Below are 21099 nucleotides of genomic sequence, written 5' to 3' on the forward strand. Positions count from 1 at the left end.
TCTTCAGGTGTGAGAAAAACAGGGCATAAGCAAAGGTAACGTAGCAGGAGAACAAAAGCAGGGAAAGAGGAGGACAGGCACCTGACAGCGTGATTTCTCTCTTGAATGGTTACTAAATACGTTATGTGAACATGCCACCCGTAGAACTGTATATAGTTTCGCTGCTCCAGGCCTTTAGAGATTGATTGTAAGAGCGGGCAGGTAGGAGGTATGGATCCTGTGCAGGACTCAGGAGCGAGAGGGAACACCAATCCAAATCGCGAAGCAAAACGTATACCAGGAAGCAAGCAAGAAGGTCGGAAAACGAGAAAGACAACCAGAGAGCAACAACCCGAAACTCAAGACAAAGTCGAAATCGAGGGGCAGGCTAGAAGATCAAACACCGAGTGGAAACTAGCAGTGAAATAACGCGAACTCGAGGAGAACCCGCAAGAGTGAGCGCGAAGTGAGGAAAGAGGGGAACTGAAATAGTGACGGGAGTGAACGGTGATTGAGGGGGGGAGGGTATTACTCGCGGCGTGAGCGTTTGTTAAACACGGTTCGCGTGGGAATGCGAGACGGGACAGAGACGCGTGTGGAATGTGTAACATTGACGGCTTAAAGGGTGACTATAACAGATGCTGGACTTTTACATTTTGCCATATCATCGAGAACTTCTCTGTTTTCAACTCCCGAAAAAGGTACCGTAGCTGTATTTTGACAGTAACGGTTTCGAAGTTACTGCTGGTATAAACAGATGAGTGTCCCCGCGCACATTTTTAGCACAGTTTCAAAATCCATGTAACTTTACAAGACGAAGAAAAATGAGAAAGACAGACTTAATATTATAAAGACTCAAAATCAAAACCATAAAGTCAACTAAGTATGGAACTCGTAAAAACACAGAACACTGAAATCGACAAACCTTTATTTACATATTATCCATTTTTTAATACGAAGCAGAAGTAGCTCCCACTGAATCCAATACCAGGTGTGTTAAAGTACCGCGCACCGATTTCTGTTTGTGTGACAGACCGCTTGCAAATAAGAATATTTTAAAGCGGACAAAGAACAAAGATAGAGCAATCGGTACTCCTGGCGCGTCTGAATTGAAAAACCATGTGAGTGACAAACCAGCACTTGTTTGGCTGAACTCCAGACCCATATCTTAGCAGCAGGGAGCGCTGTGATTGGGCGAAAACTACCTAAAATGAGAGCGGACACTGTGATTGGACAATTTATGGTAGCGAAACGGGCCTTGATTGGCTAAGACCACCAACTTTGAACAGAAGGCAATGTGCTAGTGAGCAGCCCGATGTGTTTAAAAGAACGACAAGCCAGGAAGGAATCGAACCCACAATCTTCTGATCCGTAGTCAGAGTAAGAAGGATACCCGGCTCAGGTTCCACCGAGATTTGAACTCGGATCACTGGATTCAAAGTCCAGAGTGCTAACCATTACACCATGGAACCGCTAGCTTGTGAAAGAGCTTTAAAGATCCATAATGAGATCTTCTGCGTGTGTAATTTGTCTGCGTGAGACTCCGGTGTCTGTGTGACGTCGAAGCTCTGCTGTAGCCGCTGTGCATCTGAGCTCTACAAACGGTTCCGTCCGCTTTCAGTCTTATAGACACGTCCGCACTCCCACTTAAAAAGCACCCCTTTTCTCACACATTCAGCCCAAATTCGTGCGGTGTTCCTGGTCATTTCAATCTCACTTCGACGTCAGGTTTTTAACTCGTTTCTGCAGTCTTGTTTCAAGCGTTTCTCTGTCATTTGACCTCACGGGTACTCGACATTTTTGTAGCAGTATGGGAACACTCTTAAGAGAAATTGCAACACTTTACAGCGAGTGGCTGGAGACAAACATTTCGTGAGTTCATTCCAATACCGCCCCGTAATTCCAATACTTTTTCTTAATGAGGCGAGCTTTTTGTTAATCTTACAAGTGTAGATGAGACCGTAAATATAACTTTAGGTTAACAATGATGAGCTCTTGAACTTGAGTTCGGAATTCTCATCCTATTTTCTGCTTTGTTTTCTTTTTTACAGGTGTGTTTTTACTATTTTAGGGTCTTCAGGTGCTTTGCTTGATGAAAGAAGTTACATTCCGACTCTCTGGTCTGCTTTAGTACTAGAAGAGAGAAGCAGTCTGGAAGATGTGAAAACTATGTGATATTTTGGAAGAAAGCGGTTTTTCTTTGATATCGTAATCAAGCATAATTTCAGCTCGACACATAAACACTTTGGTTTAAAGAGACGTTATTTTAAAACACAAGATGTAGCAAACACGTGTAACCAAGTTGACTACTTGAGCGCTCTTTCCACTCACAAATGACCCAGAGCGCAGTATCTGGGGCTCGAAGGTTATTTTGTGGTGATAGTTAACAGACGTGGTTCAAGGAGGTATCTCCGTCAGGAGGGAAAAGGAGCCCTTCCCTGACCGGGAATCGAACCCGGGCCGCGGCGGTGAGAGCGCCGAATCCTAACCAAACAAACAAAAATAGAAGTAAAATAAAATCTACAGACATATTACAGACATTTACAACAAAGACATATTATACAATATTGACATATTCTGTAGGCGGCTGGAGCATTACTGGGAGACAGACTCACTGTTCCTCAGGCTGTGACAGGAGATCACATACTGGGCTGCCAGTTCAACTGAGTTCCCTCCTCCCTCTCCCAGTAGGATTGGGACCCGTTGTGATTCTGGCAGGTGTGGGAACTCTGGGATTATATTTCTGAATTTCGGGAAGAATGTTTCTCTAATCCCAGAGTATCTGTCACAGTGCAGTAGGAAGTGCACCTCTGTCTCTATTTCTCCCCGCTGGCAGTGGGAGCACAGCCTGTCCTCTCTGGACAGCCAGGTCTGCCTGTGTCGCCCAGTTTCTATGGCCAGGTTGTGGTCACTGAGCCTGTACTTCGTCAGGGTCTGTTTCTGTTTGTTATTTTTTATTTTGGTCAAATATTCAGCTAGTGTGTATTGTCTGTTTAAGGTTCTGTAACATTCCAGTTTATGTTGTGTTTGTGTGTGTGTGTCCCAGTGTGTGAGATATTGCTGTTTGATCTGTGCTGTGATGTGGTTGAGTCTGGGTTGTGGTGCTCTAGCAGTGCTGTCCTGAGGCTGGTTAGTGTCGGTGTGGCTCAGGGGGCTCTGTTTTGGGCTCAGCTCTTGGCTCAGCAGGGCTTTGTGGTGGTAGGAATTTTGGTCACTGTTTTTTAGGTGTAGCCAATACTTGAATATTCTTTTCTGTATGTTTATCAATAGTGGGTACTGGCCTAATTCGGCCCTGCACCCGTTGTTAGGAGTTCTTCTCTGCGCACGGAGGATGTTTCTACAGATCTCCATGTGCAGAGTTTCTGTGGGGTGTTTGTCCCATTGGGTGTAATCCTGGTCTGTGAGGGGACCCCACACTTCACTGCCGTAGAGGGCAATGGGTTGGATTACACTTTCAAATATTTGGAGCCAGATTCTTGTTGGTGGGTTGATGTTGAAGAGCCTCCTTCTTATTGCGTAGAAAGCCCTGAGTGCCTTCTCCCTCAGTGCCTTCACTGCCAGGTCAAAACTCCCGGAAGAGCTGATGGTGAGACCGAGATATGTGTAGCTGGATGTGTGCTCCAATGTGTTGTTGTTGAGTGTGAATTTGTACCTGTTTCCCTGAGGTCTGGCTTTCTTCTGGAAAACCATAACTCTGGTCTTGTCCAGATTGACTGTCAGTGCCCAGGTCTGACAGTACTGCTCCAGCAGTGCCAGGTTCTGCTGCAGCCCCTGTTCTGTGGGCGACAGCAGGACCAGGTCATCTGCGTAGAGCAGGAACTTGATTTCTGTGTCGTGTAGTGTGAGACCAGGAGCTGCAGACTGCTCCAACATTCCTGCTAATTCATTGATATAGATATTGAACAGTGTTGGGCTCAGGCTGCAGCCCTGTCTCACCCCGCGGCCTTGGGTGAAGAATTTAGTCCTTTTGTTTCCAATTTTCACTGCACATTTGCTCTCTGAATACATTGATTTAATGATGTCGTACACTTTGCCCCCTATGCCATTTTGGAGTAGTTTATAAAACAATCTCTCATGCCAAATCGAGTCAAATGCTTTTTTGAAATCGACAAAGCAGGCAAAAATTTTTCCTTTGTGTTTTTGGTGGACGTGTTTGTCTATCAGTGTGTGTAGGGTGTAAATGTGATCAGATGTGCGGTGATCTGGCAAGAAGCCAATCTGACTTTTACTCAGGACATTGTGTTCGGTAAGGAAGGCCAGTATTCGTGTATTCAGGATACTGCAGAATACCTTCCCCAGGTTACTGTTCACACAGATGCCCCGGTAGTTGCTGGGATCGAGTTTATCTCCACTCTTATAGATGGGCGTGATCAGTCCTTGGTTCCAGGCCTCGGGGAAACATCCGGCTGTCATGATGAGATTGAGGAGTTTGAGCAGGGCTTGTTGCAACTTTGGGCTGCTGTGTCTCAGCATCTCATTTATGACACCATCATGGCCACAGGCTTTGCGTGGTCTGAGGGCCTGGAGTTTGTCCAGTAGCTCCTGCTCAGTGATTGGGGAGTCTAAGGGGTTTTGGTTGTCTTTGATAGCCAATTCCAAAATTTTGAGTTTTTCATAAATGGTGTTTTGGTCTGATTGATTTGTATTTGGGAGCTTTTCATAGAGATTTTCAAAGTATGTTTGCCAGATTGTTCCATTTTGGATGGCCAATTCTTCTGGTTTTGATTTGTTTAAGTTGTTCCACTTCTCCCAGAAACAGTTCTGATTTAGTGACTCCTCAATTTCTGCAAGTTGTTTGTCTATGTATGTGTTTCTTTTCTTTTTCAGCGTGTGTTTGTAAAGTTTTACCATGTCACAGTACCTGAGTCGCAGATCTGTGTTGTGTGGTTGTCTGTGTTTTTCATTTGAGACTTTTCGTAGTGCATTTCTGATGTTTTTGCACTCCGTATCAAACCACTTTTCTTTTGCTTTTGTTTTTTGGTAGTTTTTTGATTTAGTTGTTTTTAGCTTAGATTTTGATGCTAGTTTGTGGAATAGGTGATTTAGTTTTTGTGTGGCCAAGTTGATGCCTAATTTGTTGGTTTGATACGGAGTGTTTAGGAATGTGTCCATCAGTGTCTGAATTTCGTCATCGCCCAGTGCAGTTTGGTATCTGTCCAGGCTGTCTGTGTCCCATCTGTACGCCTGGTTGAGGTCATACAGCTGGCTGGGCTGTGTCAGTGTGTCTCTGTACTGGTGTGCTCTCTTCATGTAGAGTGTGATCTGTCTGTGGTCGGAGAGGGGAGTTTGTGGCCTGACAGTGAAGGCACTGATACAGGAGGGGTCCAGGTCGGTGATGGCATAGTCCACCACACTGCTGCCCAGAGCTGAGCTGTAGGTGAACCTGCCTAGAGAGTCCCCTCTAGTCCTGCCGTTGACGATGTACAGGCCCAGCCCTTGACAGAGCTGCAGCAGCTCGCGCCCGGTGCTGTTGACCGTAGTGTCATGGCTGCACCTGTGTGAGGTGACCGGTGTGTGGTACAGAGGGGATTGTCCGAATATGTGAGTGTTTCCCTGTGTGCTGGTGAAGTCTGCCAGTGTGCCTGTTCGTGCGTTGAGGTCACCATAGAGCAGCACGTTTCCCTGGCCCTGGAAGTGACCGATCTCCGTGTGGAGACTGGGGAGAATTCCCTCACTGTAGTAGGGGGATTCTGAGGGCGGGATGTAGACAGCACACAGGAAAACCTCGTTTTCTGTACAGATGGTATTTCTTTTGATTTTAAGCCAAACTCGTGACTCTTCTTTCTTTACTAATTGTATGGAGTGACTGAGCTCCGCTCTGTACCACACAATGATCCCCCCAGAGTCTCTGCCCCGGGTGATTTGGGGTTTTTTGACAGAGGGCACCATGATCTCCTTGTAGCCTGGGGGACAGTGGGTAGCCAAGTCTCCCCGACACCATGTCTCCTGTAGGATCATGATGTCTGTCTCCTTTACATCCTTGATAAATTCAGGATCAGTGCTCTTCAGCCCAAATGCTGACGAGCCCAGACCCTGAATGTTCCACATACTTATCTTTAGAGATCTCATTGTTATCGCTTGAATTATCTTTGCAAGTTGTTATTGTTTTCTGGAACTGTATCAAATTTGTGTTGGACATTTACATCATCGACAGAAACAAGTATTGTGCTGGGTTTTTGTCTGTCGCTGTGGGTGGTGGAAGTTCAGCTCATAAGCCGGGTGCAGATGAGGTTCAGGAGCTGCCGGATTTCTCCCAGCTCCAAACTGCTCGGGACTGCTGGTCTGGCCAGGGCTGCGGCGTAGCTGTGCAGGAGGGGCTCGGTCCGGCTCTGTAGTTGTGCTGGGTGGGGAGGGGTTGTGGTTCTGGTCCGGTTCAGCTGCTGGTCTGGGTGAGGGGCATGGGGTGGGGCGCTGGTTCTGGTCCTGTTAGGTCGTTGGTCTGGGTTGGAGGGCTGTAGGGTGGTGCTGGTTCTGTTCTTTGTGGGTTGAGCTGGTCTGGGTTGGGGGTGTGGGTGCTGGGGCGTTCCTCTGGTAGTCCTCCTGTTTCTCTCTGGGGTGCTGTTCGGGTGTCTGCCCAGTGTGGTGTCTTTCAGAGTTTTTGTGAAGAGTCCAATGGTCTGTTTTTTGAGGTGTTTATGGTCGTGTAGGTGCTGTGGTCCAAGGGTGGAGTGATGGGCCAGGTAGACGATTGGGAGCAGGGCGCAGCACCGTGAGATCTCGGCATTGATTCTCTGGATGGTGTGGTGCTGCTCGTCCTGTCTCGGCAGCAGGGTGGAGATGACAATTCGGGCGCGAGGGAACTCCTGTATGGCCCTCTCTGCCACTCTCCTGATGGACTGGGCCACCTGCTCCCTCTGGGTCCTCAGGTCGTTGGTGCCGGTGTGGATGATGATGTGCTGAGGGGCTCCCAGTACCGACCTGGACAGCAGCTGCAGGGCCTTCTCTGTCGTCGGACACCAGAGCTTTGCTGTTTGTAATCCTGGGAAGAGCCTGTGCTCATCGATGTACCTCCCGTTGGAGTCGATGAGAAGGGCTACTTCCATGCGTCTGCCTCTGGTGTCCAGTCTGCTGGAGGGGCGCTGTGCTGCCGGGCGGGCGGCTGCTTGGGGGGGTGCAGTGTGTGAGGTGGAGGAGTTGGGTGGGGCCGGGTGTGTGTGTGGGTCACCCTGAGTGTTCGGCAAGGTGGATGTGCTTTTGGGCAGTGGAGTTGTGAGGGGATTTGGGGTGCCGGGGGGTGCAGTGGGTGTGGTGTTTGCTACGGTGGGGGTACTGGGTAAGTGGGAGTTGGTGGTGGGGGTTGTAGGGGTGTCAGGTTGTGTGGAGGTGGGTGTGTCTTTGCGGGTTGGGGGTGGGTGTTGTGTGTTGTGTGTTCTGGGTCTCAGGGCTGTTCTGTTGCAGTCCGGGCTGCAGTGGGAAGTAGTGAGTTTCCTCAGCTGGTCTTTGAGAGTCTTGCTTGTCCTCTCCGCGAGCTGCAGCTCCTCTCTCAGCTCTGCTACTTCCGACTGCAGCTTACTGTTGTCCTGCAGCAGCTCCTCCATCTGTGCCCTGAGCTGTTTGTTGGAGGTTTTACATTCATTCTTGTGTTTGTTAACCTCGTCTCTTAGCTGTTGTGCTGTCTGCCCCTCTGTGAGTCTCCCCAGCATCAGCTCCTTGAACTCAGTGAAGTCCAGCTCCAGAGCAGAGAGTTTCTCTCTCAGGAGGCGCACTGTGCTGTGGTCACAGGGGGGTTGGTGTGGGCTGTGTGTGTCCGGGTGGTGTGTTTCTGTGTTGCCGAGGGCTACACTCTTGCTGGGCTGTTCTGTGGCTGAGGTTGTGTTTGTGGGCTCTAAAACAGGTGGAGCTGAACTCTCCGGTGCTGTGGGCATCAGGCTGCTGGGTTTTTCTCCTGTTTCTGGGGGAGGTTTCTCCAGGTCGGCCTGTGTTTTAAGGTCTGTGAACTTTTCCTCGAAAAGCTCCAGAGCGGCCTCACTGCCCTGTATCATCACTGTACCATTGTGGTAGGTGTTGACAGTCAGGACAGTGTCTTCTACCTCGCTGTCGCCCCCTATGGAGATTTGCCTGCCTTTGCTGATGCCCCTTCTGGTGGTGTTTGTATAATTCTTACACACAGCTGTGTGCCAGGCATTCGGATGCTCAGTAAAAAAGAGCAGGTTGGTTTTTATGTGTTTTTCTCCTGCCTGGCAGTAGTCAGCAATGAGGGTCTCTGGGTTTTCTTTCATCCAGGAGTCTTTGTACTGTTTCCTGGTCTTAACGGTTTTCACGTCCTCAGGGTACTGGAGTACTGTGCTGAGGGGGCAGGGCTGCTCCAGTGGGGCTGTATTCTGCTCTGTACTCATCTTCCTCTTTTAAATACAATGGGCCCAGGTGAGAAGAGCAAACAGACGGCCTGGCTCGGGCGTTTTGAATACAATCAGCCCCCTGTTGCTTGGGAACAGGTTCTTCAACTTTGGCCTTTTGAGTGTAGTGGGCCCAAGTGGTATTTTGTTTAATTTAAACTTTAAGGTAACTTTTTCTAAAGACTTTTTAAACTTTTATCTAGCAAAGCAGTTCAATTTTTTAGAGGCCTCTTCAAGAAAGGAGAAGAAAGAACAGGGCTTACCAGGTGTTTTTCGTGTTGGTGGCTGAGTTCTTGGCTTCTCCTGATGCTGCTTCTATTTTCCCTTTCCTTCTTGTTTCACTGTGTGTGAAGAGAAGACAGCGGTAACCTGGATTCGCGCCGGTGGTCTTAATAGGACACAGAGAGCGATCGACACGCTTTTACAGTCTGTGTAGCGACAGCAGCGACACTGAGAGCTGCTGTGTGTAAGAAAGAGAAAATACGATCTGCTTGGAACAAAGACCTTGTTGCATAGCGAAACGTCTTGATACTCGAAGGTGTTTGTGGGATTATTTTTCCGTGACTTATTTTCGTTTTCACATTTTAGGAGATCATTCTCTCAGACCCGCAGGGTGATGGTTGGGAGCGAGTCCGGACGTGTCTAAGAGACCGAGCTCTTCGGTGTGAGTTTTTAGCGATTTAGAGATTGATTGTAAGAGCGGGCAGGTAGGAAGTATGGATCCTGTGCAGGACTCAGGAGCGAGAGGGAACACCAATCCACATCGCAAAGCAAAACGTATACCAGGAAGCAAGCAAGAAGGTCGGAAAACGAGAAAGACAACCAGACAGCAGCAACCAAACCTCAAAACAAGGTTGAATCATCAATGTGTGAAATTTGCTCCAAAATCCGGTTATAAAAATCGTATTAGCTTAAAAATAATGTATAAGCATGCCCCAATAACAAAACAACAGCCTTATACAATGAGGGGTTGCTGCTGGTCCATGAGGCTGCGGGTTTTCCTCTTTTACATTTTGCCATATCATCGAGAACTTCTCTGCTTTCTACTCCCGAAAAAGGCACCGTAGCTGTATTTTGACAGTAACGGTTTCGAAGTTACTGCGGGTATAAACAGATGAGTGTCCCCGCGCACATTTTTAGCACAGTTACATGGATTTTGGAACTTTACAAGACGAAGATAAATGAGAAAGCCATACTTAATATTATAAAGACTCAAAATCAAAAGCATAAAGTCAACTAAGTATGGAACTAGTAAAAACACAAAACACTGAAATCGACAAGCCTTTATTTACATGTTATCCATTTTTGAATACGAAGCAGAAGTAGCTCCCACTGAATACAAACACCAGGTGTGTTAAAATACCGCGCACCGATTTCTGTTTGTGTGACAGATAGCTTGCAAATAAGACGAATATTTTAAAGCGGACAAAGAACGAAAATAGAACAATCGGTACTCCTGGCGGGTCTAAATTGAAAAACCATGTGAGTGACAAACCAGCACTTGCTTGGCTGAACTCCAGACCCATATCTTGGCAGCAGGGAGCGCTGTGATTGGGCGAAAACTACCTAACATGAGAGCGGACACTGTGATTGGACAATTCTTGTTAGCGATACGGGTCTTGATTGGTTATGGCTATCAACAATGAACAGATGTGCTAGTGAGCAGCCCGATGTGTTTAAAAGAAAGACGAGCCAGGCAGGAGTCGAACCTACAATCTTCTGATCCGTAGTCAGACGCGTTATCCATTGCGCCACTGGCCCCGCTGACACAGCTGCACCGCACCACAGTGAGCTCAGCGCCGCTACTAGTACGGCATCGCCCCGCTCCAACTTTTCTAACTTGGATACACGCGTTTTCTACATTTTGTCGAAATCTATGTGTAACGTTGAAACTCCGCTTGAGTTCGACATCAAAGAAAAACCGTTTTCTTCCAAAACACCATACAGCTGTCACGTATTCCAGACTTTAGTTATCTCTTTAATTAGTGTAATCTTAGGTCCTGTTGTTGTTTCACTCAGTTGAGCAGTTGGAAATATTTTTCAGTTGTGACCTTTATTATTATTCAGTTGTGACCTTTTAAACATAAATCAGAAGGACAGCAGACCCTGTTGGGCGAGCAGATCACAGATTTGGAAAAAAAAGCTTCCTTCATCAATGAAAATTACCTGAACGGCTCTGGAATCCTAAAACCACACCTGTAATGAAGCAATGAGAGCCGAAATCAGGAGAGTTTTGTACATAAGTTCAGGAAGTGATCGATTTTAACTTAACGATACATTAAAGGTTTCTTTTTTACACCGATGAAGATGTAAGAAAAACACACCTCACAGGTTCCACCGAGATTTGAACTCGGATCGCTGGATTCAGAGTCCAGAGTGCTAACCATTACACCATGGAACCGCTGTGCTACATTCTGATGTAGCAGCTGTCCATCTGAGCCCTGCAAACTGTTCCGTCCGCTTTCAGTCTCACAGACACGTCCCAATCCCGCTTAACAATCACCGATCACTAACCATCGGGCTCCAGATACTTTGCTCCTGCGCTCTGGGTCATTTGTGAGAGGAAAGAGCGCTCAAGCAGTCATGTGGAAGAGCACTTCACTGTTGTTTAACTGGATTATTTCTGTTAGTCCGATACGGTGCTTCCATCCCATTAAAAACTAAAACACTAAAGAGTTTTGTTAGAAACGGACTCACCCGAGACGCACACAAGGACCGTTGAACTCGAGTCTTTGTATCTAAATACAAGAAGAAAATCTGTTTTACACGCAAATATCATCAGCAGCATGTGAGCTCCTGAAGAGAACCAAGTTTACTTGTGGGTGGATTCTCTCATGTGGGGTCTTCCCTTGTGCTCCTGCGTCAATTGTATCAATAAAGTTTCACTTTCCGTGGGGATCGGTCTCTCAGACACGCCGGACTCGCTGTCAGCCATCTCCCTGAGTGCTAAGAGAACGATCTCCTAAAATCTGAAAAAAAATCTCAAAGCGTCTCGGTACCCATTTTGTACCAAACAGATCGTATTTTCTCTTTCTTACACACAGCAGCTCTCAGTGTCGCTGCTGTCGGTACACAAACTGTAAAAGCGTGTCGATCGCTCTCTGTCTTATTAAGATCACCGGCGCGAATCCCAGTTACCGCTGTCTTCTCTTCACACACAGTGAGAAAATCCACCGTCTCCGTTGAGTCTGTGATTATCAGCCACTCTATCAGGGGGAGTCGACACACTGGATACTTTATCTGTAAAAACGGGACGATCACACTTGAAGACAACCAACACAGGGAGCTATTGCTTCAGCCTTTATTAAGCTTTCAACCAACCTCTGAGATGCGCTATTTTCAATTTTCACGAGATTGTTAAGGAGAACAACAAAACAACGCCTTCCTTCGAGCCAGATTCGAACCAGCGACCTAAGGATTCCCAGCGATTCCCACTACAGTCCTCCGCTCTACCAACTGAGCTATCGAAGGGACGGCCAATGCTTTTTTTCTCACACGTTCAGCCTAAATTCGTGCGGTGTTCCTGGTCATTTCAATCTCACTTCGACGTCAGGTTTTTAACTCGTTTCTGCAGTCTTGTTTCAAGCGTTTCTCTGTCATTTGACTTCACGGGTACTCGAAATTTTTGTAGCAGTATGGGAAGACTCTAAAGAGAAATTGCAACACTTTACAGCGACTGGCTGGAGACAAACATTTCGTGAGTTCATTCCAATACCGCCCTGTAATTCCAATACTTTTTCTTAATGAGGCGAGCTTAAGCTTGTTAATCTTACAAGTGTAGATGAGACCGTAAATATAACTTTAGGTTAACAATGATGAGCTCTTGAACTTGATTTCGAAATTCTCATCCTATTTTCTGCTTTGTTTGCTTTATTACACGTGTGTTTTTACTATTTTAGGGTCTTCAGGTGCTTTGCTTGATGAAAGAAGTTACAATCTGACTCTCTGGTCTGCTTTAGAACTAGAAGAGAGAAGCAGTCTGGAAGATGTGAAAACGGTGTGATATTTTGGAAGAAAGCGGTTTTTCTTTGATTTCGTATTTTAAAACACAAAATGTAGAAAACACGTGTAATCAAGTTGACTACTTGAGTGCTCTTTCCACTCACAAATGACTCAGAGCGCAGGAGCGGAGTATCTGCAGCTCGAAGGTTATTTTGTGGTGATAGTTAAGAGACGTGGTTCAAGTACAGTAGGTATCTGCGTCAGGAGGGAAAAGGGGACTCTTCCCTGACCGGGAATCGAACCCGGGCCGCGGCGGTGAGAGCGCCGAATCCTAACCACTAGACCACCAGGGAGACGGTTGGCTCTCTCCCTGTGTGCGAAGAGAAGACAGCGATAACCTGGATTCGCGCCGGTGGTCTTCATAGGACACAGAGAGCGATCGACACCCTTTTACAGTCTGTGTAGCGACAGCAGCGACACTGAGAGCTGCTGTGTGTAAGAAAGTGAAAATGAGATCTATTTGATACAAAGACTTTTTTGCACAGCGAGACGTCTTGATACTCGAAGGTTTGTGGGATTATTTTTCCGTGTTTTATTTACGTTTTCAGATTTTAGACATGTACTCTCATTGGTTCCGTGGTGTAATGGTTAGCACTCTGGACTTTGAATCCAGCGATCCGAGTTCAACTCTCGGTGGAACCTCAGCAGTGTATCTTTCTTACTTCTTTGTCGGGTGAGCGTTTTGTTAATATTAAGTGTAGCAATGAAACCTTCAATGTAGCGTTAAGTTAAAATCGATCACTTCTTGAATTTATGTAGGAAACTCTCCTGATTTGAGGTTTCATTGCTTCATTACAGGTGTGCTTTTATGATTCCAGAGTCAAGTTCAGGTACTTTGCTTGATGAAAGAAGCTTTTTTTTTTAAATCTGTGATCTGCTCACCCAACACGGTCTGCTGTCCTACTGAAAGAGAGAAGCAGAGTAAGGAAGATGTTCATTCTTGAGAGTTTTTGCTCAATCACAGCGCACCCTGCTGTCAAGATTCTGGCTGAGATTGTAGCCAATCATGTGCTGCTCAGTCAATTCAATTCATTTCAAGGTGCTTTGTTGGCAAGACCAATGAATAAATCAGCATTGTCAAAGTAAAACAAATACAGTTAACATGAAAAAATCCAAAGACATTTACATCTTAATTTAGACATAAGACATTTACATATAAACATATGCAGCATTTTTTGTGAGACAGACTCACTGTTCCTCAGGCTGTGACAGGAGATCACATACTGGGCTGCCAGTTCACCTGAGTTCCCTCCTCCCTCTCCCAGTAAGATTGAGACTTGTTGTGATTCTGGCAGGTGTGGGGATTCTGGGATCAGATTTCTAAATTTGGGCAGGAATGTTTGTCTAATCCTAGAATATTTGTCACAGTGCAGCAGAAAGTGCATCTCTGTCTCTGTTTCTCCCCGCTGGCAGTGGGAGCACAGCCTGTCCTCTCTGGGCAGCCAGGTCTGCCTGTGTCGCCCAGTTTCTATGGCCAGGCTGTGGTCACTGAGCCTGTACTTCTTCAGGTATCGCTTAGCATGCGAGAGGTAGCGAGATCGATGCCCGCATTCTCCAGTCTGTCTTGTATCCCCAAGCAGCGAGCATTGAAATTTCATGCTTACAAGGAAACAAAATCTAAACCAAAGCACAAAGCCAATTGAACACTTGTAATAACCCTTATATCGACAAGGAGGCTTTACTTCTATTTTCATTTGTTTTTGAATTACAAAGCTGAGGAAGCAGTCCTTGACATTCAAACACATGCAAAAAGACTATCTGATGTATTTTAACAGAAACGCCATCCTTACTTTAAAAATAACATTACACTGCCTGGCACATTCAGTTATATCCTGACACGAGACATAAAAAGTAATAATTATGGCCCACAAATTAACCGACTGATTTGATCAATTGAAGTGTTCTGATTTTAGAGCCCCCTGTAATTTTTGCTAATTAGAACAACAACAATGCTGAGCCTTCAGCACAGCTCAAAGATCAAGATCAGCTGGTCTCAAACTTTGTTCTGCAAGTTTTTTGTCGGAATAGAGCTCATAGCTGAGACGATCTCCAAATAATATATTAACTAGTCTGCAAGATACTGGCCTCCGTGTGGATGTAGTAGTTCGGGTGGGTAGCTGCGTCAGCATGCGTAGGCTGCAAAGGAACAAGTAATAGGTTTATTCCATGCTGAAAAGAGAAGAAAGAAAACACAGCGTTTCGTCCGTGGAGCCTTCTTCAGGTGTGAGAAAAACAGGGCATAAGCAAAGGTAACGTAGCAGGAGAACAAAAGCAGGGAAAGAGGAGGACAGGCACCTGACAGCGTGATTTCTCTCTTGAATGGTTACTAAATACGTTATGTGAACATGCCACCCGTAGAACTGTATATAGTTTCGCTGCTCCAGGCCTTTAGAGATTGATTGTAAGAGCGGGCAGGTAGGAGGTATGGATCCTGTGCAGGACTCAGGAGCGAGAGGGAACACCAATCCAAATCGCGAAGCAAAACGTATACCAGGAAGCAAGCAAGAAGGTCGGAAAACGAGAAAGACAACCAGAGAGCAACAACCCGAAACTCAAGACAAAGTCGAAATCGAGGGGCAGGCTAGAAGATCAAACACCGAGTGGAAACTAGCAGTGAAATAACGCGAACTCGAGGAGAACCCGCAAGAGTGAGCGGGAAGTGAGGAAAGAGGGGAACTGAAATAGTGACGGGAGTGAACGGTGATTGGGGGGGGGGGAGGGTATTACTCGCGGCGTGAGCGTTTGTTAAACACGGTTCGCGTGGGAATGCGAGACGGGACAGAGACGCGTGTGGAATGTGTAACATTGACGGCTTAAAGGGTGACTATAACAGATGCTGGACTTTTACATTTTGCCATATCATCGAGAACTTCTCTGTTTTCAACTCCCGAAAAAGGTACCGTAGCTGTATTTTGACAGTAACGGTTTCGAAGTTACTGCTGGTATAAACAGATGAGTGTCCCCGCGCACATTTTTAGCACAGTTTCAAAATCCATGTAACTTTACAAGACGAAGAAAAATGAGAAAGACAGACTTAATATTATAAAGACTCAAAATCAAAACCATAAAGTCAACTAAGTATGGAACTCGTAAAAACACAGAACACTGAAATCGACAAACCTTTATTTACATATTATCCATTTTTTAATACGAAGCAGAAGTAGCTCCCACTGAATCCAATACCAGGTGTGTTAAAGTACCGCGCACCGATTTCTGTTTGTGTGACAGATCGCTTGCAAATAAGAATATTTTAAAGCGGACAAAGAACAAAGATAGAGCAATCGGTACTCCTGGCGCGTCTGAATTGAAAAACCATGTGAGTGACAAACCAGCACTTGTTTGGCTGAACTCCAGACCCATATCTTAGCAGCAGGGAGCGCTGTGATTGGGCGAAAACTACCTAAAATGAGAGCGGACACTGTGATTGGACAATTCATGGTAGCGAAACGGGCCTTGATTGGCTAAGACCACCAACTTTGAACAGAAGGCAATGTGCTAGTGAGCAGCCCGATGTGTTTAAAAGAATGACAAGCCAGGAAGGAGTCGAACCCACAATCTTCTGATCCGTAGTCAGAGTAAGAAGGATACCCGGCTCAGGTTCCACCGAGATTTGAACTCGGATCACTGGATTCAAAGTCCAGAGTGCTAACCATTACACCATGGAACCGCTAGCTTGTGAAAGAGCTTTAAAGATCCATAATGAGATCTTCTGCGTGTGTAATTTGTCTGCGTGAGACTCCGGTGTCTGTGTGACGTCGAAGCTCTGCTGTAGCCGCTGTGCATCTGAGCTCTACAAACGGTTCCGTCCGCTTTCAGTCTTATAGACACGTCCGCACTCCCACTTAAAAAGCACCCCTTTTCTCACACATTCAGCCCAAATTCGTGCGGTGTTCCTGGTCATTTCAATCTCACTTCGACGTCAGGTTTTTAACTCGTTTCTGCAGTCTTGTTTCAAGCGTTTCTCTGTCATTTGACCTCACGGGTACTCGACATTTTTGTAGCAGTATGGGAACACTCTTAAGAGAAATTGCAACACTTTACAGCGAGTGGCTGGAGACAAACATTTCGTGAGTTCATTCCAATACCGCCCCGTAATTCCAATACTTTTTCTTAATGAGGCGAGCTTTTTGTTAATCTTACAAGTGTAGATGAGACCGTAAATATAACTTTAGGTTAACAATGGTGAGCTCTTGAACTTGAGTTCGGAATTCTCATCCTATTTTCTGCTTTGTTTTCTTTTTTACAGGTGTGTTTTTACTATTTTAGGGTCTTCAGGTGCTTTGCTTGATGAAAGAAGTTACATTCCGACTCTCTGGTCTGCTTTAGTACTAGAAGAGAGAAGCAGTCTGGAAGATGTGAAAACTATGTGATATTTTGGAAGAAAGCGGTTTTTCTTTGATATCGTAATCAAGCATAATTTCAGCTCGACACATAAACACTTTGGTTTAAAGAGACGTTATTTTAAAACACAAGATGTAGCAAACACGTGTAACCAAGTTGACTACTTGAGCGCTCTTTCCACTCACAAATGACCCAGAGCGCAGTATCTGGGGCTCGAAGGTTATTTTGTGGTGATAGTTAACAGACGTGGTTCAAGGAGGTATCTCCGTCAGGAGGGAAAAGGAGCCCTTCCCTGACCGGGAATCGAACCCGGGCCGCGGCGGTGAGAGCGCCGAATCCTAACCACTAGACCACCAGGGAGACGGTCGACTCTCTCACTGTGTGTGAACAGAAGACAGCGGTAACTGGGATTCGCGCCGGTGATCTTAATAGGACACAGAGAGCGATCGACACGCTTTTACAGTCTGTGTAGCGACAGCAGCGACACTGAGAGCTGCTGTGTGTAAGAAAGAGAAAATAAGATCTGCTTGGAACAAAGACTTTGTTGCATATTGAAACGTCTTGATATTCGAAGGTGTTTGTGGGATTATTTTTCCGTGACTGATTTTCGTTTTCACATATTAGGAGATCATTCTCTCAGACCACAATTGCAGAATGGAGGATCTTATCGATTTCCTCAGGGAGAGGGACATTCCAGAGTCCACTATCGAAAAAATGAAGGAAGAAAAGGTAGTTAACAGAATGTGTTCATGTCTATTATAACTAACTCCCACTGACCTACTGTAGATATTAACAGCACTTTCAGTACTGTGAAAAGTCAGAGACTACTCTTTCGTTTATTTAATTTCCAGTCAAAACAGTCATTAAGTGCAATTACTTGATTTTTCAATGTCAGAAATTATTCCAGGAAACATATATTTAATAGAAAATTACACAAAAGCATCCACAACTAAATATAATGTCAGATCTTTAATTGATTAGTGTGTCCACCCTTTGCCTTTATTACAGCTTCCATTGTTTACAGGAGACTTTCTTTGCTTTAAAAATATCATTACACTGCCAGGCACATTCAGTTATATCTTAACACCAGACATAAAAAGTAATAATTATGGCCTACAAATTAACCGACTGATTATTGCAACATACTCCTTTTTCCAAAACCTGACTTCGAAATGCGATTGAAATGACCAGGAACACCGCACGAATTTGAGCTGAATGTGTGAGAAAAGAGATGCTTTTCGTCCCTTCGATAGCTCAGTTGGTAGAGCGGAGGACTGTAGTGGAAAAGGCTGGGAATCCTTAGGTCGCTGGTTCGAATCCGGCTCGAAGGAAGGCGCTGTTTTATTGTTCTCTGACATCGAAAATTTAAAATAGCGAATATCAGAGTTTGATCGAAAGCTCAATAAAGGCTGAAGCAAAACTTATCCGTGTTTATTGTCCTCACGTGTGAATGTCCTGTTTTTACCGTTAAAAACTCGTCACACGTCATGACAGAGAGCTGCAGTCAGTGACTGGTAATCACAGACTCTATCAAACAGCCGAAAAGATTGAGCGCTTGTCGGGGATGTAGCTCAGTGGTAGAGCGCATGCTTTGTATGTATGAGGCCCCGGTTTCAATACCCGGTATCTCCAAAAACTCTTTTGTTAAATATGATATCTACTCTTCCTACACTAGTTAAGACGCACGCTGTAGGCAGTTGTTTTTTCACGTTGCGATCCAAAGAGCCTCAAATGCCCAGTTCGACAGTAACCGAACCGGAATGAGCTCATACTCGCTCCCTGTGCTGAAACAGACTTAGCGCGTCCCCGAGCACCGTCTAGAGCTGCTGGATAGGGCTCTGCGTTCCACTGCTCCTGTCTGCCAGCAATGACTGACGAAACACTAATTGCAACAAGCAATGGGTTTATTCCATGCTGAAAGAGATGAAAAAACACAACTTTTCGGCCGTGGAGCCTTCTTCAGCAGTGAGAAAGACAGGGCAGTAAGCAAAGGTAATGTAGGAGAACAAAAGCCCGAAAAAGACTTAGGCTTGATCATTTCTCTTCATAAATCAATTGAGGTATTCGAATCGCATTTTTCCTTTTTCCATTACATTATTATGTCGGTCATAAACGTACGGTGACCCAGAAGTGCCAAACACAGAAACAAAAAAGAGTGCACAAACTAAAAATAGTACTCAGAGAAAAAACGGCAACACAAAAATGAGTGCACAATCAAAAAACAGTAACACAAAAAAGCGTCACACGTGAAAAGTGTTCAAAATGGAAATAGGTTCTCATAATAATCTGTTGTTAGGGAAGAGGGCAGCGCTGAGGGGAGAGCACGTGTTGAGCTCTTGATGAGACGTTTTTGTGAATTTTCTAAAATCTTAAAAACACCACGACAGTAGAATGTTCTGTGGAGGGCGGCCTGGTGAAAACTATTCTTTTTCCCCACATTGCGGGAAATACACAGGCTTTCTTCTTCATGAAAAACTTCTGGGAGCAATCACGCATTTCAGGTCGTTGTGCTGCTGCCGCAGCGTTATCTATAGAAATGCTGCACAATAAATAGTGTGGAAGAAGTATTTCATGTCACAGCATTTCTGTCTCATTTTTCTTTGTGTTGCCGTTTTTTGTTTGTGCACTAGCAACCCTGTCTTACGGGAAGCCGGGTATTAGAACTGGCTATAGCTGCTCACAGAAGTAGCCGTGTTTTATTAACTACAACTCCCACAATGCACTGCTCGACTTCCTGACGGCGCCAACGTCACAGTCCCTATTCTGCCAGGCTGTGGTGACGTCAGCAAATCCCTCCCAGTTCTGTCAGATTTACAGTTGATCGTGTGCAGTCTCCGGTGCGTGCAGGAGGAGCTCACACAGGACTCCCTTTTAACAGTTTATTTCCTAAAAAAATAGAAAAACACATGGGAGGGTTTTCACAGATATGTACAAGTCAGGCGTGCAGCAGCCTGGTAGCGAGGGTTTAACTACTAGTTACTAGTCAGTTACTAGCCTGCGCGAAACGCTTTTAATTCAATTTTATTCAAGGTGCTTTATTAGCATGACCGATGGGTACAATCGGTGTTGCTAAAGCAAATAAAAATAATTAAATTAACATGGAGCAAAACATAAAATAAAAGTAAAGGATTTTTCTACAGATCGTCATGTGCAGAGTTTCTGTTGGGTGTTTGTCCCATTGAGTGTACGCCCGGTCTGTGAGGGGACCCCACACTTCACTGCCGTATAGGCAGTACCGAAAGTAAGAAAGTATTATCTATCGGTAAAGTGTGCAAACCTAATCCACAAATTGGCACAGCAACATTGGCTTTCCAAAGGTTTCAAAATGTGTTCGATCTTATCTCCAGGGAGGGTGTGATGAGAACAAAGGGAGGAAAAGGCGACTCTTCCCTGACCGGGAATCGAACCCGGGCCGCGGCGGTGAGAGCGCCGAATCCTAACCACTAGACCACCAGGGAGACGGTCGGGTCTCTCACTGTGTGTGAAGAGAAGACAGCGGTAACTGGGATTCGCGCCGGTGATCTTAATAGGACACAGAGAGCGATCGACACGCTTTTACAATCTGAGTAGCGACAGCAGCGACACTGAAAGCTGCTGTGTGTAAGAAAGTGAAAATAAGATCTGTTTGGTACATAGACTTTGTTTTGCATATTGAGACTCGAAGGTGTTTGAGGGATTATTTTTCCGTGGTTTATTTTCGCTTTCAGATTTTAGGAGCTCGTTCTCTCAGCACCGCAGGGTGAGGGTTGACAGCGAGTCCGGACGTGTCTGAGAGACCGATCCCCACGGAAAGTGACGCTTTACTGATACAACTGACGCAGGAGCAGAAGGGAAGACCCCACATGTGAGAATCCGCCCACAAGTAAACAGTTTTCTTCATGAGCTCACATGCTGCTGCTGATATTTGTGTGTAAAACAGATTTTTTTCTTGTATTTAGATTCAAGGACTCGAGTCAAACGGTCCTTTTCTGCCTCTCGGGTGAGCCCGTTCCAAACCGAGCTCTCCAGTGTGAGTTTTTAGTGAGATGGAAGCAGCGTATCGGAACAACAGTAACAATCCTGTGAAGCTGCTGGTCAGTCCGACAGTAACCGAGGCGGACTGAGCTCATACTCGCTCCCTGTGCTGAAACAGACTAAGCGCTTCCCCGAGCACCGTCTAGAGCTGCTGGATAGGGCTCTGTGTCCGTCCACCAGAGTCTTGCGATAAACTGCATTCGTAATCCATTGTTATTAAAATAACAATATTTTGCGTTGCTTTGTGAAGGTTTAAAAGAAACCACGGTTTTATGCGCCAGCCGGGAATCGAACCCGGGTCGCAAGAATGGGAATCTTGCATGATACCACTACACCACTGGCGCACCTGAAGACTGTGTTTCAACGCAACTGCTTGAGCGCTCTTTCCTCTCACAAATGACTCAGAGCGCAGGAGCGGAGTGTCTGG

The 21099-nt window shown here is 45.7% G+C and overlaps 12 non-coding genes across 12 annotated transcripts; 3 read left to right on the forward strand and 9 right to left on the reverse strand.

Annotated features, from left to right (window-relative positions):
* Window positions 1-1379: 1379 nt before the first annotated feature.
* Window positions 1380-1451, reverse strand: trnaq-uug (transfer RNA glutamine (anticodon UUG)). The gene has a single exon. It is a non-coding gene; the product is annotated as a tRNA-Gln (tRNA).
* An 8552-nt stretch (window positions 1452-10003) lies between these two features.
* trnar-acg (transfer RNA arginine (anticodon ACG)) lies at window positions 10004-10076 on the reverse strand. Its single transcript has one exon. It is a non-coding gene; the product is annotated as a tRNA-Arg (tRNA).
* A 568-nt stretch (window positions 10077-10644) lies between these two features.
* On the reverse strand, window positions 10645-10716 carry trnaq-cug (transfer RNA glutamine (anticodon CUG)). The gene has a single exon. It is a non-coding gene; the product is annotated as a tRNA-Gln (tRNA).
* Window positions 10717-11698: 982 nt separating this feature from the next.
* trnay-gua (transfer RNA tyrosine (anticodon GUA)) lies at window positions 11699-11786 on the reverse strand. Its single transcript is given in 2 exon segments — window positions 11699-11734; window positions 11750-11786. It is a non-coding gene; the product is annotated as a tRNA-Tyr (tRNA).
* Window positions 11787-12538: 752 nt separating this feature from the next.
* trnae-cuc (transfer RNA glutamic acid (anticodon CUC)) lies at window positions 12539-12610 on the reverse strand. Its single transcript has one exon. It is a non-coding gene; the product is annotated as a tRNA-Glu (tRNA).
* A 277-nt stretch (window positions 12611-12887) lies between these two features.
* Window positions 12888-12959, forward strand: trnaq-uug (transfer RNA glutamine (anticodon UUG)). Its single transcript has one exon. It is a non-coding gene; the product is annotated as a tRNA-Gln (tRNA).
* A 2953-nt stretch (window positions 12960-15912) lies between these two features.
* On the reverse strand, window positions 15913-15984 carry trnaq-uug (transfer RNA glutamine (anticodon UUG)). The gene has a single exon. It is a non-coding gene; the product is annotated as a tRNA-Gln (tRNA).
* Window positions 15985-16946: 962 nt separating this feature from the next.
* Window positions 16947-17018, reverse strand: trnae-cuc (transfer RNA glutamic acid (anticodon CUC)). The gene has a single exon. It is a non-coding gene; the product is annotated as a tRNA-Glu (tRNA).
* Window positions 17019-17901: 883 nt separating this feature from the next.
* On the forward strand, window positions 17902-17989 carry trnay-gua (transfer RNA tyrosine (anticodon GUA)). Its single transcript is given in 2 exon segments — window positions 17902-17938; window positions 17954-17989. It is a non-coding gene; the product is annotated as a tRNA-Tyr (tRNA).
* A 229-nt stretch (window positions 17990-18218) lies between these two features.
* Window positions 18219-18290, forward strand: trnat-ugu (transfer RNA threonine (anticodon UGU)). The gene has a single exon. It is a non-coding gene; the product is annotated as a tRNA-Thr (tRNA).
* Window positions 18291-20044: 1754 nt separating this feature from the next.
* On the reverse strand, window positions 20045-20116 carry trnae-cuc (transfer RNA glutamic acid (anticodon CUC)). The gene has a single exon. It is a non-coding gene; the product is annotated as a tRNA-Glu (tRNA).
* Window positions 20117-20945: 829 nt separating this feature from the next.
* trnag-ccc (transfer RNA glycine (anticodon CCC)) lies at window positions 20946-21016 on the reverse strand. Its single transcript has one exon. It is a non-coding gene; the product is annotated as a tRNA-Gly (tRNA).
* Between the last annotated feature and the right edge of the window lie 83 nt (window positions 21017-21099).

This window comes from Atractosteus spatula, chromosome 6, assembly GCF_055471065.1.
Source record: "Atractosteus spatula isolate fAtrSpa1 chromosome 6, fAtrSpa1.hap1, whole genome shotgun sequence".
NCBI lineage: Eukaryota > Metazoa > Chordata > Actinopteri > Semionotiformes > Lepisosteidae > Atractosteus > Atractosteus spatula.